General features: G+C 35.9%; 2 pseudogenes; both read left to right on the forward strand.

Annotated features, from left to right (window-relative positions):
* The first annotated feature begins 13477 nt into the window (after positions 1-13477).
* On the forward strand, positions 13478-15260 carry LOC132061551 (mitochondrial carnitine/acylcarnitine carrier-like protein; annotated as a pseudogene).
* Positions 15261-16580: 1320 nt separating this feature from the next.
* Positions 16581-18498, forward strand: LOC132060918 (probable F-box protein At5g04010; annotated as a pseudogene).
* Positions 18499-21651: the final 3153 nt, after the last annotated feature.

Here is a 21651-nt window from a genome sequence, read left to right on the forward strand (position 1 = left end):
GTACACTGAAATTGTACTTGTATGCACTGAAATTGTACTTGTATGTAAAGCAACTGAAAGAAAGAATTGTAAGTGGGGTGCTCGGGGAATGAATAGCCCAAACCTATAACATGGATACGTAAGTAATCAAACCGTAAACTCGTAATCGAACATCAGAATCGAAACTCGAACTCTAAACATGACCATGATCAAGAGTGATCAAGTGTGATACGTATACACACACACACACACACATACGTGTCGGGGGGGGGGGGGAGACCATTAGTAAAATCGACTTGTAATCCACCACGGAGGACGCGGCGTCTCCGGCCTCCGGCCCGACCGCTCGAGCCATCTCATACCTTGCCTAGTACGAGAAATGAACATGACATGAACGGATCCATGCAATAATCCCGCAAGGGGTAACATGAAGGAATCACCCTAATTGAGCGAAGCGATCCTTATCCTACGCTGGCATATGTAGTTTCGTGTCGTTCCGAGCCTTCTCGGTAATCTATACCGCTCCCAAAACATGAACATGGATAATATGTGGCATTTGAGCCAATGGTTTTCAAAACATAATTTATAATATAGTTCATAACATGTATACATAGTATAGTTTTCTGGCGAGGACATGAAGGATTCATGGAATATAGCAGGCGTAGTTCATATACATTTTCATGTTACCTCGCTCGACGACTCATGGAAATCAAGGTATGAGTATTCATGGATTATGTAATGAGTTCATGATGCTCAGAATGATATACATGAACGAAATACGAAGTTTTGATAGTTAAACTATAAGAGCATTTAAGTTTTTCATGAAACTATGGCATAATACTCATAAGGATGAGAAATCATGGAAACATGAATGAACGTGGCGTGGGAAAGAAAAATGGTATTCTCATACGTTGATAGAAGTCCTCCATACCTTATTAACTTCAAAACCCAAAGAGAAATCCAAACTTTTGATAAAGAACCCTAATTTCTTCACTTGAACCCTTGAGAGGGGTTTTCTTGAAAATCCATGGATTGCATGAGTAGCAACTATTAATTTGCGTTAAGATGAAGAAATCATCAATATTCTATGGCCAAATCTTACCTCTCGATGATGGAGGACTCAAGGAAGCTGGTTCTTGTGAGCTTCCCTTTCTAGGGCAAGTTTTTGTATTTGTGGTGTGGGGAACGACTTAGGGCTTTTAAAACGAATTTCCCGGTGCGTGGTCGCGCATCTGGAAGGCCCAACCGTGCAGCAAAGGCAGTAACACTGCCTCCGTTGCGCGATCGCCCACTTGAACCTTGGTCGCTCAGACTGCGTAGTTTCCAGTAAAATGCGCTTAACTTTTTACACAGAGATTTGTTTGGCCCGGTCCTTATATGGATGGAAAGGTATTTCAAAAGCAGTACAACTTTCATCAAGGAAGCTTTTCCAAATATCCAATTAATAAGAGGGTTATAGTCGCTTGAAGTGAGACTTTGTGCAAACTCACTTAAAAACATGCTCCGTAGTAGCTTCCGACTTTACTTTATCCTAAGACTCTTCTTATGCCTTGATTAGGTTTCAAAACCCTTTCTAAACTCCTCGTATTGGTTCTATTATATCCCATCTTACGAGTCAAACCGTAGCCCGAAAGTACGGGATGCTACATTCAAATTTTTTAAGTGCAAATTATAAATAGGATTCACTGCCTCTTTTTTCAATCTCATAATACCCTTAGGGGTCGTTTGGTAGATAGTCGAAATTATCCCGGGATTATAATCCCGGGACTAATTTATCCCATCTATTAGGATTATTTTATACCATCTAAAAGATGGTATAAAATAATCCCAGCATAAGTGGGATAAGAAGGTATAAGCTGGGATATCCCAGCACTAATTTTTATACCATGTTTGGTACAAGGTATAAATTTATCTAAGGGTCTATTTGGAAAGTCACCTGGTAATTGGAATTTAAAATTACACAACCTAGTAACTACACAGTATTGTAATTACAACGAGCTGTTTGTTTGTTATCATGCAATTACAGTGTAATTACAAGCGAATTGTTTGATTGCACAAGTGTAATTACACATTTAGTGTAATTTAAAAATAAAATTTCTTATCAAAAATTTAAAATTAATTTTTGAAAAAAATGTGCCTTTATAGATGATATTAAATTATGTATTTAACAACACATTATTTCTTGAAAATATATTAATTAATAATTATATATTTGTAACTAATATTGTAACAAAAAATTGATATTTATTTTTCAAATTAATAATATTTTAATTTTTATTAATTGTAAAAATTAAAAGCATACTTTTTTGTGAGAACATCTAGAATTGGATGTTTGACAAAAAAAAAAAATTAATATTTATAAATATAATGCCATAACATTATTCAAATGTTTGAAAAAAAAATGTATCAATCGTAAGTGAAAAATAAAGAAGATGCCATGTGAAATAACAAGTCAACAGTTCTAAAGAAAATAAATTAAAACCGAAAATATAATCTAAATTCAACATTCATTTTTTTTAACATACCAAATTTCAATATTACATATATAAGTTCCAACGTAACTTAAGTAAATACAATTTAAAAGAAAGGAAAAAATATAAGTTTATATATAACCTCATTCACAATGAAATTCTACATTAATAGCATCACTTTTTTTTTTTTTTGGTTAATATAGCATCACTCATTATAGGGAAAAGGGCCAAATTTACCCCAGTACTTTGAAAAAAGGTTTATATTTATCCCTAGTAAGTTATACTATTAGCCTGTATCCCTACCATTAATAAAATATTAACATATACCTCATCCCTAATCTGTCGTCCACTATGACGTTGCCACATCAATTAATCGCTCCATGTCTCCATCCACAAGGATAAGAGACTTCCCAATTAAAATGCCAGTAATTAACAATTAAATTCTGATTTTTCATTCTAATTTTTATCTTTTTTCCTTTTCTTCTTTTTCTTTCTCTTTTCCCCTACCATCCCAATCAATCCCCTTTCTCTCTCTTCCCTAGTTAATGGAGTATAACTTATTAACTGAATAAGAATAACAACAGAATTTTGTAGCTTTATTACAACACAAGGGTTTTTCAACTAATATAACTGTGACACCGACTGAGAAATTCTGCGTTTTTTCGTTAGTTAATTACGATTAAGTCATATCGCCCAGTCGCCGGTTTCGAGCCCTTTCCTGCCTCCTCACCCCTCCCGACGCCGTCACCGTTCCTATGCACCACAACCAAGTGCAAGGAGACATCGCACGCGTTTCGGGGAAGTATAATAATGCTTGATCCATCATATAGCCACTTCAAACATTATATTATTACCAACTATAAACTACACAGAAAAGTCACACAATCAAGATGATAATTATTTTGAAGCGAATTTTCACCGTCATGGTATTAAACTCTTATTGAATACTCAAATAAGATGAAGCTTTCCCTATTTTACAAAGTTTACGATAGAATTGTGAACATCAAGCATGATTAAAGTGTCACGACCTGTACCGTAGGCCGCATCTTCGCGTCTCGAGCCGGGCACCCGCACACACATATTAACCAAAATCTTCCAGCATAATAACCACCTATACGCGTACACAAAATCATACGTAGTCTCGATGGTCGCATATGCAAACCGTATCACGTAACCAAACAGTTATCATAAGTCACAACATGTCAAAATAAATATATACAAACGCAAGTCGATAAGGCCGCCACGGCGGGCGCGGGACCGCCCGTGCCGCAATCATACGAACATAATAAATGTAACTATTCACAACCTCCACATATACGTTTTCGTCGTACCTCTAAAATGTGTACTAATATAATCATATATGATGACAGGCCCCGCCGTACTCCTCGAACAAATATACACATATGTTAAAATGAGAGTATATACCAAAATGTAGGCCTGCATCAGCGGGGAGCACTCACATGTGCCAGAATAAAGTGCTCAGGGTCAAGTGACGTCGAAATGAAAGGCCCCATTTCGTGGCATGAAACGCAGCCTCTGAAGAAAGGGGCCGGCATTTAAATATGTGTACCAGCATGCAGTTACGAACACAAACTATGGTCATAAATCAAGTAAGGGTACGTAAAGTAAGCATAATAACCGAATAATGCTGTTTAAGTTTCGAAATACAACCACACATAAAGGTAAGTAAGACAAACATGATAACCGATTGTCAAAATGTTTACTCTCAAATACAACCGCATCAATGTCATGTATCATATCCCGCCCATAATCGACCGAGTGACATAAGCAACAAACTATCATATACATATCGTACCCTTGCTGCCTAGCTGCAGGACTCGGTAAGTAGAATCCATCAGTATCATCGGTCACTGGCTACATCATCATGTCATCACATATCATGTCATCACATATCATATCATATATCACACGTGTATCTGTGAATGACCCCATGGAGCGTAATCGTGGTCGCTAATTTCATTCTTTGGCGCCACAACACATCATACTTCGTAATATTACAGTTGGTCTCTCGAACACATCATAATTGTATCACATCACACACTTCGTAACACATCATACTTCGGAACACATCATACTTCGAAATATAGCATAGTGCGCACGCTAACACAACCGGCCCTAGACCCTACGCGAAAGAGGTAATACTGCATCGCACGAGCAGTCGCGAGAAATCATACGCAATTTTAAACAAGCATAAAAGACTAATAAAATAATCAAAAAAACAAACTGCTACTTAAAAGCCAAGACAATAGTCAATCAAGTTTCCTCCGAATGTCAATGGGAACATATCAAATAGAGCTTCAGAGATCACAAACTTACGCACGAACTGAGCAAGTATGCATAAGAATTTCATCAAACTCCGATGATAAATAAGCAGCCATACCGGGTCGAAGACATCTATACTAAGTTCCTTCAAAGGTCAGCGTAACTATACAAAGGAAAGTCAAAGGGGATCTACTTTATTGAGCACAGCTCCACCCAATCCTCAGTTCAGCCTATGAAAGTTAAGGTCATTATATTAAGTGCATCTACTTACTTACATATCAAAGCAATCCGTGCCTTGCCCGTGAAAGTTACTTTATTATTTTTAGACATAAGATCCTTTAGTTAATAAAACTATTTATACAAGATTTCAAATCCAATCAAATCAAAGACATAACACCATATTTCTACTACATTATGAATACCAACATCAAGAAATGGTCAGAGTCGTAGGCGATGTAATTCGATCATAAATAATAAGAGTTACCCCCAAGGCTCATAACGTATCATAACTTTATTTTGCGTCTTCAGATATGCCAAAAGAAGCGATAAGTTTACATACCGTCCGCTCTCAAAAGCTAGTCCAACTCAAATCTCTGCCCCAAAAATCTATACAACGTCAATGGATATCAAACATTAGCTATAGGCATTTAGGCATTCACTTCAAACTAGTACTTAATTCATTAGTAATTTGGGCAAAGATTTCCGTAAACGCAACAACCCCAAGAAATTCAACTCGGCCAAATTCGTCAACAACAATACCAACAACCAAACTAGCAACGTCAATAATCAATTCAAAACGCATTCTAACGTTAGTAGCTCTTTTCTACATTATTCAACAACATTCATTATATCCAATTCAACTACTTATATTCAAACCAACATCAACGTCATGCGTTCAATTACTAATCCCAGAATCCATTCAAACAATATTCAAGCAATTTTAAACAACTACACAATATTTCAAACAACCCAACCAACACTCCAACTCACCCGAAAATCACCCCCAAACCCGAGAACAACACAACATACATTCTCTCCCCCAAATCTACAATTACACTAACAATCCACACTTTAACAATGTCATTCTCATAACATAAAATTACATAAGAATCCGTTGGCCACTAAACAATAAGACTTAGACACTTTCAACTTCAATTTGAGTCATTAAACTTCCATTATCAACATAGAATCCACACAATAACAAATAACCAAAACACTAAATAAAATTAGTTCATTCCTTGCCATACATGTGGGAGGCTATATTCGCCACCACATCAACACCCAAGTTTCATGATTTCCATCATTTCAACACTACAACAACCAAACAAGCTAAATAGAATTAATTCATCACCTCAACCCAACATCACATCCATTCCACAACATGCAAGCGGCTCAACTTCAACATGCCATATTTCATGAGTTTCATCCATTTTTACATATTACAACATACCCAAATCATCCATAACATATGAAAAAACAAGATTAATCCTTACCTTTTCCTCTTATCTTCGATACCTTGGCTGGGTTTTGTATTGATAAAGCGAATGGTTTGACGACTCCAACAACTATCTCACGTTAAAGAGAACCTTCCAATTGGTTGGTTTGCTAGAAGAAATAATTTTTTTGAAGAAGGATTTTGGTCTTCAATTTTTCATCACCTTGGCCGAATGGCTCCTTTGTTGCTTCTCCAAGTTTCTTGATTTTTCTAAGTGATGGAGAAGATGAATATGATGACTTAGTCATCTTTTGCCTACATATATGAATTATGAAGTTGTCCTACGGTCCACACAATGGTTGGATCAATTAAATTTGGCAACCCATGCGTGGGAGCCTCTTCACCCGACACTACTAACATGGCCTTTTAATTCATGAATTCTCAATTTTTCACAATTCACTTTTAGTCCCAAATTTTCCTTAATATTCCATGCCACAAAATTATAAGCAACTTATGTCTTAAAACAAGATCGTGGTTAAAAGTCTCGACTTCATATCCCGGAATCGTCTTGTCCCTAACTTATCGTAGTTAACCCGGATTGTCCCGACGAACAAAATACGGGATATAACATAAAGATCGCAAACCAATTGAATTATAAGACATACAGTAAAGTGGAAAACAATTTTTTAATGGTTTTCAAATCAATAAAGAAGATGTACAACATTATCTGCTCAAGTTGTTGAAGGAAATAAGGTCAAGATTTGATATATTTAGAGGGAGATAAATCTGGTCGATTCTCTAATAAATACATAGTATAGCTTTTAAAATAAAGAATATAACGTGACGGTAAAAGTACTTACAAAAAGATTATAAATATATATCTCCTCGTGGGCGCAATTTATATCACTGGCCAAAACAACAGGTTCGACTTTTCTAGCTCCTGCAAAGCCACAGAAGATTTTTTTATTTTTTTTTATTTTTAGATATTAGATGTTAACAAACCAAAATAGTAATGTCTAGAACACCTAAAACAAGATAACCGAAACAAATACGAAAGGGGAAAATCCACAAGGGAAGTTAAGAACAAATAGTGCTAGTAGACAAAAAGTTGAAAGTATATCCCTCGGTTGTATTCATTGAATTAAGGTTAAATGGCTTGATGATTTTAAATTGATGAGATTCAAGATGCCTATCCGAAAAATGAAAAAGTCAAAAGAGCTTAACCTTGAAAATTGAGGTACTTGTGGACAAGATGTCAGTAAAGAAAGAAACACTTACTTTCATGTGATTGCTAAGAGAAGGATCCCACTCTGCAATTCTGTACGTCTGGTAAAGTGCATCTTGTTAGTCATGTCCATAAGAGGAAATGCATATACAAAGAAGAGATACAAGATGTAGCGAACTACCAATCGTCGTAGTCCATCGCCAGAATTTGGAACATATCCACACAGTAAATAGAAATCATCAAACTCCACCGTGACAAGCCGTCCTTCGGTATCATGATCAGGTATACCGAGACCATATCTAATAGAAAGTGGTTTAATCTATCAAAGAGGAAAGCAAAAGGATAATATTGGTTATATACCAAAGAAACCAAAAATAATTCAAGGAAAGAAGACATAGAAGCTCAGATCCTTCTTCTCGTACTCTATAAGTAAAAAAATATTTCTCTCGAGATTACAAGTAAGGCACCCAATATAGGGCTTGACATAAAAACAGTATATCATAAGGGAAATACAAGCTCAAACTGAGACCATTAAAGATATTGCACATAGAGATACATGTGGATGAAGAAAATGTACATTTAAAATGAGTTACGACCGTAGATCCTTATCCTACGCTGGCATACGTAGTTTCAGGTATTAAACCTTCTTGGTAATAAGTGCAACTCTCAAAATATGAACATGGATATAATTGGTTGAGAAGCCCATGAATTACATAAACATGATTGTAAACATGATTCGTAAGTGTAATATAACATGAATATAGATATATAGTATAACTTGTATGAAAACATGGAAGCATGTAGAATTTCATGAAAAGAAGCATAATAGTTCATATCTTGCATTTAAGAATCGATGGAATGCAAAACATGGGTGCTCATGGATTACGCGTACAGATTTCCAATAACCAAAAATGGAATATTAAGAACACAATAATGAATTATTAATACGAACATGCTATATCATGGTACTAGTAACTCCCTGGCTAATGAATTAATGGGGACGGCGGAACTCATTAAGTTCCTTATGGTATGTCCAATTATACCTCGCTCCTTTAACTCTAGTCTCTTAAAATTCTTCTTGTTCTGGGTTTCCAATTTTGATTTATGTCTATATTATACCGTTAAAAGTTAACATTCCACATCCTCCATTTCCACGACTTGTCCTTTCATTCACTTAATTCATTTGTCCATAATTCTCCTTAACTATTTATTCGCATCACAGTTAAGTACCATAGTTCTTCCAGTGTCCTGCCGCTTCTTGTTCTTATTGTAAAATCCTTACCAGGTACGCTCTTTCCCTACTTCTTTTGGTCAAGTCTTTATCTTTTTTTTGTTGCTACGGTAGTTCATACTTATAAATATTGCTCGCGTAACAATTTATCTTCTTTATGATAGGACCTCTATACTCTTTACAGAGGTTCTTATCCCATGTCACCGATATATTGCCTCCTGGTCAGCTTTGTCAACTTATTATCCTCTCCCTTGTCCTTGGTGATTGCTTGATTTTCTTCAATCAATCCATTAGTGTACTTTTCTTACTTTCGTCCTCAGGGGTTTTGAGTTCCTTTACTCCTAAATGCTCTTTTCCACTTGCCATTTTATAATATTGGCCCTGGAGTTCGTAGAATATCCTTTCAGAAGTGCACATCCGTGCTATCTTTGAGTTATATTTTTAGAAAGGCTTCTTCATTTCCGAGATAGTGTGGCATGTTATTAAGACTATGCATTCGCTTCTTCAGATGTCCCTCAAACGTCAGAAACTCTTTAGCATTTTTGCCAAATCCTACTTATTCTTTCCCAATTTACATCCCTGTTCGTTGTTACTGCTCTTCAGTCCCACTTATCAAAATCTGTTTGCGAACCCTCTACATTTGTCTTTTGTTCCACGCTACCATGCTCCATTTCCTTCGTATACTTACTTTTGAAATTCGCTCAAATGGTCCTTTACCTCTACCGTCGTCCTAAACTCTCTCTCTCGGACGCTTTACTTGACCCTCATTAGCAACATACTTCCGTTGCTTACACTTCTCCTTTTCTCAGGGCATCCTAATCTTCTTACTCTTGTATACTCACTTTCTTCTTTTCCCTGATGTTATTGCATCAGGCTTATCCAACTCTAACCTTTAGAGAAAATAATGTCAATTTTCCCTGTAGCACTTGCCACTTGAACTTCAATACCTTGTTCAGTCAATACCTTTAACATCTCGTAACATCGAATAACGGGACACGCATACTGGTTAGCATAACCACACATAAGATATCGTATATCCTTACTAACACCTTACCTACCAAGTATCCCCAATACTATTTAAACTCGTCCTAATTCTGTAGCTGTAATACGTCTTCTCTCTCTTTGCCAAGCCGGTCCGCCTTATCTCTTGCAATCATTTAGAATTTCCAACCGTGAGTTTCACACGCTTCTAATTTCCCTCAAGCTATTTTTTTCCTCATCCTTCTCTTATGTCTGGATCTGTAGGATTTCTTAACACACTTCGTAGGGGGTCACCCATCCCGGCATTACTCTCGCCCAAGCACGCTTAACTTTGGAGTTCTGATGGGATCTGGTGCGTTAGTATTGGTACGATCACATCCATCCTGCCTCGTGGCCTTTATCACGTGGCCTAAAACAAGTTGAAGTTCTAACGGGTCCCAATAAAATTCTGGTAATGCATCTCCCTCCGGATTGGAAAGGTCCCTTACTCTCCTGACTGAGCAAATGCTGGTATAGCCTTCGAAACTCCCAATAATAACCATCAATCAACACACACGACTGTCTTCCATTCCAAATTTTAAGATTCCTAGTGGCGGCAAAACTTCTTAGTCACAGTTATCTATAAGTACTTTGGTTATCGGTCCCTTTAAAACTTCCATTTGTCAACTATCAATCCTGCAATAGTTGTACACACATAAGAATTTTCAATAAAAGGCTCATATACCGGAGCACACTGTCCCGATCTTGTTCGGAGGGCTATAAAGGAAGTATCCTCTCGCAGTCCCCCGGCTATTCATCGGTCTCGGCCCCTCTCATCTCTCCCATCCGAATTCGAGGGGCACAAATATCCTGGCAACTGCGGTTACCGAAGGCCAAGATAAGGGCTAGAATAATCGCAACACTCATGTGCGCGGGCCGCTCTCTAACATAATGCTCCGCCATGGGAGATGCTTGGAGGGTCAACTGCGGTACGGCCTCGGGACCCTCCTCCACCGGCTCATACGAACCCCAACGGTCCGTCTCGTAACTATCTTCCAACGGGTCCTCCTCCATGGAAGTCAGGAACTCAGGGGGGGTTCATCTCGGGGTCCTTAAAAGGGTCTGTCTCAATAGAATAGCTAGGACTCCTCCTACTCGGTCCTGGGTCCTGGAGTCCTAAATCCATCCTAGGGGCCTTCCTGGCACCCCCACTATCTGAAGCCGATCTCTTCATCTCTTATCAAACTGCACCTACCTACAGGAAAAGAGGGTCAAAAACAATTTTTCCTATACTCTGTCTCTATCGCACTATCTAAGATAGAAGGAAAGGTCAATGATTCCTAAATGCCCGCCATCCACTGTTTTATAAGTGTGGCCGGCTTCACACCCATAAATGGGGACCTCCCACTGGACACGGCACGAGATAACCCTAGGATGAACTGCTCTGAAACCACTTTTGTCACGACCCAAACCGATGGGCCATGATGAGTGCCCGATCACTATTGACCAAGCACCCCCTTAGACTCACATTTGCTTCTTACTGAGTGACTTGGTGGCCCATAAATAATCTATAACTGAGCTATGTTGTCTCTTGGACAATCAACACAAGAAATACCATCTCGAGAACTCACAGCCAACGCATACATATAAATATAAATACTGAGAGTAGTAGTGCAAGCCGATTAGGCCACTACATCTACTGTACAACAAAACAAACGCCGACAAGGCTGCATAACATCACGGCTACATATCACTATCTACAGACCTCTATGGAATACAGACAGTAGAAAAGATAGGACAAGGCCCCTGTCATACCCATATATCCATATATCAAGATAGTATACCAAAAGGTCTACAGCTCCGGACCAATAGAGCGCACTGACTGCTGTTGAGGAGAGGTCCAACTGATCTGGGTCGTCCGGCTAGCTACCTAATCCTGCGGGCATGAACGCAGCATCCACAAGAAGGGACATCGACAAATAGTGTACTGAGTATGTAAAGCATAAATAATATCATAATAAGAGATAAGGAACATATCGTAAGATAAGGTAGGATAACCTGTACATCTGACTGCCGCATAAGGCGAATATCATGCATGCTTAGCTTTCTTTAAAACAACACTTTTCATAGGCATAAAATAGTGTTGCTGCGGAACATGCAGCCCGATCCATGAATATATAATAGTTCTGTGGAACGTACAGCCCGATCCATAGATATATAATATTGTTGCGGAACGTGCAGCCCGATCCATACCCATGTATCCCGCGTCTGGGCATCCCGCGTCCGGGATTATATCATAATATACCAGCTGATCAGGTGGTTATGCGTATATAATGCCTCTCCCTGTTCCCCATATCCCATATATATACACATATAATATAAGTAGCATGCATGAGAGCTCAAATAAAGGTTGTTACTTTATCGGAGTAACGTAAGGTCGGTAACCTCCGATTATGTTATGGAACGATCATCATCATTATACCTCACCTCGAAGCAACAATTCATAATATCAACAATAAAAATGGAATCAAAGAAATCATGAAATAATACATCTCATAATAGCATTAAAATCATAAGCTCGAATTTCTAGAATTAAAATCATCATCATCATTATCATCTTGAAAACATAACCATCTTTAGCGTCATAAGAAACTTGAAAACATAACCATCTTTAGCGTCATAAGAAACTTTGAGAATCATGAATCTCTAGCTTGTGGGAAAAAGGGCGTCATGGAAAATATATACAAGTTCACAAGAAAAGAGTCATCATTGTCATTATGGTCATCATAGAAGACATCTTGTCTTTAATATCATAAAAACCTCGAGAATCATGAATTAGCTTTTCGGAAACAAAGATGTTTGGAAGACATGTATCCGTAGAATCATGCCTTAGGAAAAAAAAAGGTACTAGCCTTAACATACCTTTTTCATAAGCGATTCAACGTTTATCCTTCCAAGATCGTAAATCTACATATAAACCATTCGTACTATGTTAGGCTCAATGTCATATACTCATCCTAAGTCTTGGATTTAATTCTATTAAAGTCTACCGAAATTTGGGCAGCATCTCCCCTGTTTATATGCCTAGCCCGAAATCATAATTCAATAACCCACAACCAACAACAACAACAACAATACCAATATCAACAAGATCATTACCAACACCACTATGTCTCATGAAACATCCCACACGATGTTTTCCAACTTCCTCAACTAACCAACTTATTATATGATTGTCTAATGGTTTTACCTCCATAAATAAATCGGAACTAATATTAATAAGGAGAGATTCATACCTTACTCCCTATAGTATGGCAATATCTTCACTCTCCTCCTTGGATTTGAGCCAAAACTTATCGCTATACGATTGTTATAGTCGCAACTATATGTTGTCTGCGCCAGAATTTGGGGATTATACTCGATTTACGTTAAAATTTGGTGAGTGTAAGTTGGTGGGGTCATCATGAATTTGACTAGAAACCCTAGTTTTGGTGAAACTTCATATTTTCATGGAAGAATGTGGCGTGGGAAGAACAATGATATTCCCACACGTGCATGAAAGCCCTACATACCTTAATAGCTCCAAAACTTGTAGAAAAGGTCTGAACTTGAATATGAACCCCAAAAGCTTCAATCTTGAATCCTTAAGATGGGTTTTCTTGAAAACCCTAGGTTAGGAACAATGAATTTCTACTTAGCATTCATGGATATATGTTAGAATTTACTTGAAAGTCTTGGAATAGGCTTACCATGGTATATTTTAATGGTGGGAGAAGAAAAGCTTCGTGCTAGGGCTTGAGAATATGAAAACTAGACTTTAGAACTGAACTTGAGTATTTATAGTTTTCACTGTGTCGGGAATTGTACGGGCACCATGTACGGCCTGTACAATAATGTACGACCCGTACAATGTGGCCATACTTGGAATGTCAAATTCGAGTAACCCCGAGTCTTCTCTGGTGAGGTACGTGATCCATGTACGACCCATACAATAATGTACAACCCGTACATTATGGCCATACTTGGAATGGCAAATTCCAGGATCTTCAATTTTTTCACTCGTGAGGTACGTCATCCAAGTACGTCTCGTACATAAATATACAGCCCCTATAAATGACGTTACCGATCTGAGGCAAATTTCAATCCCAACACTCCCTGTCTTGGTATCTAAGTCCCTAATTCATGAATAAGGCTTAGTTAGAAGGTACGAGGTGTTACAGTCCTAGGGGTCTATACAAAGGTATGGGAGCTCCACTCTGCAATCGGGTAGCTTTTAATCGTCGTCCTTTCGCCGCAAGAGGCCGCGCAGGCGTTCTTGAGGCCTCGAATCGCGCCCTCTTCCCCGTGAACCGCCGAGTCGTTTGTGGTGCTGTAGCTGAAACCGCCGTGTCTTTCCTTGCTTGCCCCACTGAGCTGATAAAATGCAATTTTGACTCAACATAACTTTATACACACTCAACATAATTCGAAGGTTACTATGTACACTGACAATGTAAATCAATTTATGCTATCAATGCGACTAATCTGTTGTATTAAGTACATTGCTCCTATATTCTAGGTTACGATATCATAGTTAAATATAGTTACTTTTGAGCTTCCGTTCATTCATTCCTAAGCCAATAAGGTCCTAGGTCTCGGAGTCAACCCACGCTTTTTCGAAGAATCCTAGACCTTTTTCCTTATTACTCGTAAGCTATTTTTTCTTTCTTGTGTTCGGCATTGATTTGAATCTGATTTGGGAAAACTCAAATCAATGCCCATAAGTACATACTATGACGAAGCGGTTGTTTCTCATTTGACATGATTGTACGAGGTCACAATTGACCCATCATGTTCATCCGAGGTGAACAGGGATTGGGGATCTGATGCGAACGAGAATGTGATCGCCGAGATAGAATGCCAACAAACGAAGACTCGAACTCGTTTGCCTACTCTCAACTCCGGCATAACGAGCTCCCTTTTATTCCGAATTAAAGAATTTAATCAATCAAATCCCCAAAATAGGATTCAAAGCTACGTCAAAACGACATTGCCCCTATATTCTAGGTTAACACATCATACTTAAATATAGTTACTGGAGTTATCTTCTAGATGGTGTGATAGTGTGAAAGCATTCTACACTGTCACTATATTAAAGTGAAAACTCTAATGAGAAGTGCCTTTGTCATTTCACAAATTGCAAACACAGGGTGCATTGGCGAGTGTTGGCTCGGCGGCTGTGGCTGTGAAGTATACAGGGCCTATGGATGTTGCAAAACGCGTTCTTAAATCCGAAGGAGTTGTGAGGGGTCTTTCCAAGGGCCTTTTCCCGACCTTGGCACGTGAAGTACCAGGAAATGCTGCTATCTTTGGTGTGTATGAAGCGACAAAGCAGTACTTGGCAGGAGGCACAGATACTTCTAAGTTGGGAAGAGGTTCTCTTATATTAGCCGGAGGGTTGGCAGGTGGTGCATTTTGGCTTTCTGTGTATCCAAGGGATGTAATCAAGAGCGTTATCCAAGTCGACGATTACAAAACCCAAAGTTCACCGGCTTTGCTGATGCTTTCAGAAAGATTGTTGCATCAGAGGGAGTGAAAGGCCTTTACAAGGGCTTTGGACCGGCTATGGCGCATAGCGTTCCTGCAAATGCTGCTTGCTTCTTGGCATATGAGATCACTAGGTCTAGCTTAGGATAAAATTACTCATTAATAAGGTTCGGAGATCGTTAATTCTTTGGATGTATTAGCTTCTTTCCACTGATATGATGTTTAATTCCAATTAACTTCCAACTAGGCAACTATGATTTATATGTAAATTTTATACCATTTGTTCAGGCATGAGAAAGAAGAAACTTCTGTAAGCCAAAGCAGAGGCTCATTACATACTTCTTGGGAATGATTGACAGTTAAGTTAGCAAAGGTTCTAAAATGTTGCTTTGAGCTTGTGAAAAATTATGTATTTTTTCATTTCCAATTAATAAGAAAATAACATTCATCTGGTCAAAGATTCTTTGGAGCTTGGGGAATAATTTTGTATCTGTTTTTTCCTTTTTCTTAGTTCATGTTCTACCCCCTCCCTTACACATTAACGTGACCATGTTTACAACAGTATATAGCTTGGTTCTTTTGATTATCTTTTGGTTAGTGGCACAAAAAAATATGTTTTCCTTTAGTGATTCACCCAAGATGATCAATCAAACGTTCATTGATGTACCTTAATTCTAAATTAGTTGAGCTTGGTCATATAAACCATTTGTATCTATTTTGGCAGGGTCAGGTCCGTTTTATTGTAATATGACCACAAACTATTAAACTTCAATCTCATCAATTTAGTTGAGGTCGTATTATAAATTCAACTCTCTTTTGGCCGTATATATGCACCACAACCGAGTGTTGATATATACCGCACGTGCCTTGGGAAGTATGCAATAATACTTGATCGATCATATAGTCAATTCCCCACCTCTCCCCCACAACCTTGAATATAATAGTTTCAAGACGCAATTTGGAGATGATAATTTTTTAAAGGGATTTTCATCAATGCAGATAAAATTACTATACCAACTGAATTATAAGATATACGGTAAAGCGGAAACAATTGTATAATGATTGTCAAATCAATAATGAAGATGTACAACATTGTTGTTGTTGAGAAGACAGCTAAGGTCAAAATTTGACATAGTTAGAGGGAGATAAATCCATGTGTCGATTCTCTAATAAATAGAAAACATAGCTTTTAAAATAAAGAGTATAACCATAAAGAGAATTTCATACGCTGGAATAATGCATGTAAGGACATTTCTAATCCTTACGGACTTAAATCATGTTCCTTATGAACTATTTTAAGATTTTGATTTAATTTGTTTTTTCCACCGTGCTAAATCTTTCTTGTCACTTTCTAAATTCAAATGGTAACTTCTTCCTCTCGATTAAGCACATGAATCGCCAACTTTTCTCCCATTCTGCCATGCATAGCTGATAGAACAATCATTAAATTTTTTAAACAAGAAACCGTAATATATGTCTTCCTCAAAACGTGGCAACAAAGTAGTAACGATGTGTGTATAACCAAACACACATACGTGTCATGTCACAACCATGCAAAATATGCAAAAACTCAACACGTGTCAGTTTATCCACACCAAACAAAAAACATATATATAATTAAAAAAAAAGTTGGATAACATCTCACTCTCTAGGAATCATATTTCATAGTTCTAAAAAAATAGATAATCGTGTGATAAAAGAACAAAAAAAAAAGTATGTCGATGGTTTCTTCATCACAACCTCCATGGCAAGTTCTTGTTCTTGTAGCAAATCATCTTGATCCAAAAACCTTAGCCATAGCTTCATGTGTTTGCAAATCATGGTCCACTTCTATGTCTTTAGATCAAATATGGCAACCCCTTTGTTCTACTCATTACCCTTCTCTCTCAACACTTCATAATTTTGACAATAACAATAATAATAGTGATAAGAACGATTTTAATGTATGTTACTCTTACCGGCGGTTATACGCCCTCGGTAAGACGGCGAGTAACCGCCGGTTGAAACAGCCGTCAAAACCTCATATTTCCCTTAATAACATTATATTTGCAGTAAACATATACAAAAACTCTACATCTAAGGTTACTTTAGTTAAGCATGGAAGTCAACTTAGTTTCGACAAGAAGGGTATTTTTCGATTCGATATCGATGTCGAGCAGCGGCGGAGGTACGTGTGTTCGATTGAATTTTCTTCGTCTAAAACTGTATGTATTATTTCATATATATAACTGTTGAATCTTTTGATAATTGTTGTATTCACTTTAAAGTAAACGCTCTTGTATTTATAAGCTTAAACTGTCGAATTTCGTTTATAATTTATAAGTGTATTCCCTCTTTACTAGTACTGTTCGTAAAACGAACTTTCCTTTATACATAGAAACTGTTAATTCTCTTTGATGATTAAGTGTATTTTTCTCTCCCCGATAGTAATTAGCTGGATTGATCACTCTTTACAGTATTTTAAAAATATTGTATATAAACTACTGTTAGATTTCCTTGATAGTTGTGTACTTTATATAAATTAGGTGTGTAGACTCTTTACAGGTATTGTAAGAACGAACTTTCTTTGTGTATATATAAATTGTTGATTTCCTTGAGGATATATTCTTTAAATAAAAACGAACTTTATTTCAATATAGGTATATAAACGGTTAAATCTGCTCAATAATTAGTAACTAGTGAGTTCACTTGATAATCAAGTGTATTCATTCCTTACAAATAGTGGAAAAACCCATTTTAGTTGCATATATATAAGTTATTGAATCTTATTGATAATTAAATGTATTTATTTCTTCTTCTTTTTTTAATTCTCTTAATTAGGATTCTTGGCTCCTCTCTTGTACACAAAGAATGGAGACCTAGGACCATTCGATACCCTCGGAGACTTGAGGGTAACATGGGATGTAATTTTGGAAGGTTACAAAGGAGTTTTCAATGTGATGAATTGCAAAGGGAAAGGTAGGTTTGTTTTAGGGTTAGAAGGGTGGTGCTCAGAGGAGCTACCGACACCGGGGTGTTGCTCAAGTGACACCGTTAGCGGTCTCGTGGCGGATTTATGGCTAGGGTTGAAGGTTGAAGATGGAAGAGCAATGGTGGAGAAGATAAGTGCTGGAATTTTGAGTATAGTGAGTTGGAGATATCTATTTGTTGAAGATGCACTTAGGTATTTGCAGCATTTTCTTTTACCCTTTTGATGTGTAAATATTGTGGAATTGGAAATTTTTGTGCCTACGGTTTTTCTAATGAAATTTGTGTTGTAATTGTTTCTGCATAATGTTCACAAAGTGAATCAATTCATTGAGTTGATTAATTTGGACCTTCCAGCGGACATATATATTCACTGAACTGGAATTAATTAGTTAATAATCGGTTAGGAACAATATTTGAACAATGTTGGGATTTAGTATTCACCATTACGGTTAGTATTTATAGGTTGGTTTTCTAGCGAGTGAGCTTATTGGTGAATTTTCATGTTGTAATTTCTACTTTTCTCCATTACGCAATAAAAAAAAAAAGTTTTAAAAAAATTATTCATAAACTGGAATTAATTAGTTACTAATCGGTTAGCTGAATATTTGAATCCGTTGTGATATCTAAATATCTCGCTAAATTTTTTGATAAATCATCGCTGAATAGTCTAATCCCACTAAATTCGTTGCTAAATTATACTTATTAGTCACTAAGTTGTTTAATAAAAAAAAATTTTAAAAAAATAATATTTGAACAATCTTTTTTAGTTCGTCGCTAATTTTTGTATTTTTTTAGTAGTAGAGATAATCTGTGGCTAATTTCTAATTAATCTTTTTGTAGTGATTTGCCATGGACGACGGTAAAAGACTTGTATAATTAAAAAAAATAAGCGCGCCAAGTTTGTGGTTGAATAGTAAACATTGATCGTTCATGAAGTAGCTTATTAAAAATATTATTAGATACTATTTATCGATGTATTAAAGATGAAATTCGTGTGTTCTTTGTGGCGATTGTTACGTTTAAAGCGTATTAAGATGTTCTTCCTACACCTCTGAAGTCGGTCTTGCATTTTTTTAATAAGTCTACTTAAAAGACCTTTTGCAAATATGGTTTGGATTGTCAAGGATCCAATTAAGAGGATGAATGATGATGTTTACTCAAATTCTCAAATATAGTGCTTACTAAAAAGATAGCTTTAAATAAAAATTATAAAGATATTTTACTAAATATATATACTGATCTACTTAATATTCTCTAAGTTATATTTTGAGATATAATTGTTTGAAATTTATAGATTTAAATATCTATAATTTCTCAAAATTATAATTTTACTTATTTACATAGATGATTTTTCCTGAATATTTTTAGGATGTAATGTTTAATTGATCGCACACTTTATTCGATCATGAGCAACCTTTGCTTTTGTATAAATAGTTTATACCAATCAAGAATACTTAGCCAAAAAAGGCAACTTCTTGTTCTTCGTGTTCTCCTCTATAAAGCTCCCTCTTCTGTTTTTGGGTAATCGCCGCGCGTCCTTCCCATGTTCCGTGACAACGGCGGTAATCTTAACAAAAGGGATAAATTATAGGCAAAAATTATTATTCCTTTCCTCTACAGAGAAATCTTTCTTTGATGTGATGCGGATTGATCACTAATCTTTGTATTTTTTTTTTTCCTAGTAAAGATAATCTGTGGCTAATTTCTAATTAATCTTTTTGTAGTGATTTGCCCATGGACGACGGTAAAAGACTTGTATAATTAAAAAAAATTAGCGCGCCAAGTTTGTAATGGATCGAATAGTAAACATTGATCCTTCATAAATAAAATAAATTTATGGAATTACATTTTTCTTATAAAGATGAAATTCTTTACTTTGGATTATGAGCTCACACTTTTAAATGTCGATATTTCTTTTACCTCTTGATGATGTGCTACTTTTAACTCGATAGAGATTTCAATCTGTATGGAGTTAGGGGTAGACGTAGTCAAGTGAATCAAGGCAATAGATTGTGAATTTATCACCACATTTTCTTATATACATATGTTTTTTACAAAGAGACACTTAAGTTTAGTCGGTTAAATTAAAATACTTATCTTGATTTGCTCAAAATATCGTTTATATTATCAATATGAAACTAAAAAACATAGATCATTTTCATATATATATTGGTAAAACATGAATTGAGGGGACTATTTCAAATCAAGGATATACTATTTTGGTTCAAAAGAGGAAAATGAATTAGAAGTTTAAAACTAATGCAGGAATGACATAGATTTTCTTTAATCTGTTTGTATTTTTTTTGTAATTTAAGTGGATTTTTGTGGGACGCAAAAACACATACAAATACGCAATGCATATAATTTGTTGTGAGAAAAAGGACATTTATATTCATCATTGAAATTTGATCTGTCTTGACAAGTCATTTTCATTTTTTTTTTTTTCAAGTTATCAGTCCACACTCGGCACAAACGCCTATTTATGATTAAATTTAAGTGATCTAATTATATAATTCTTTTTATATAGCATTCGTGCATGAAATCTGAACTCAAAATATGCAAAAGCTAGGTGGCATGGGAAGTTCTTAAGCTGGTAAATGGTAATCATAGCTTAGCTATCGTTTTAAATGTGTTGAAAAGTCATCTTTCATTGTGAATAAAACTTGACAACTAGAACTAGTTCTAGCAAAAATTAAAAAAATACTCCCAACACCTGCATGATGCTTAAGTTTGAAGTTCTGACAATTGAAGTTTCTAACATCTTAATGGGTTCAAAATTAATTACGAGTTCCAAACTACATGAACAATTTGTGGAGTTCCTTTATTGGCCCAAACACTATGCCAATGGATTTATACCGGTTCAATATCCTATGAGAATATAAATTGTTTTTTTTTTTTTTGGAATGAAAAAAAAAATTGTTGTTGCTTACAAAGGAAAGGGTCCACCTTGTGCCTATGTGGCCTCTTCATTTCGTAAAAATAAAAAAAAACTAGGACACCCCCTTCTTTTCTTATATATATATGTATATTCTTCATATATATATGATTATGTGAGTTTGAAATATATATATATATATATATATATATATATATATATATATATATATATATATATGTGTGTGTATATATATATAACATACATATATATATATATGTTTGTGTATATATATATATATATATACATATACATATATATATTCTTTAATTATGATTAATTAATGTCAATTTTATTTTATTGCTTAATTATAATAAAATTCATAATGATTTGGTGTAAATATCTTGTATGAAAAAAAAAATCTATTAAATAATATCTTTTTAAACAAAGTAGAAAGATAAGAAAATGGACGAAAGGAAAGATTGTAGAAGTCCTGAAAAGAAGGACAGTCTTAAATAAATAAGAAAATAATTTCAAGAAAAAGAATAAGAGCACACATAAAAATAAAATAAAAAACAAAGAAAATGAGTTTTAAATGAAGGGTTGATGGGTGGATGTTGAGGCTTTTTATTAAAATATATATATATTTTTAAATTTATAGGGGCTATGTCTACATGGCATAAAAAAATTAATTAA

The sequence above is a fragment of the Lycium ferocissimum genome, chromosome 6 (assembly GCF_029784015.1).
Source record: "Lycium ferocissimum isolate CSIRO_LF1 chromosome 6, AGI_CSIRO_Lferr_CH_V1, whole genome shotgun sequence".
NCBI classification, from domain to species: Eukaryota; Viridiplantae; Streptophyta; class Magnoliopsida; order Solanales; family Solanaceae; genus Lycium; species Lycium ferocissimum.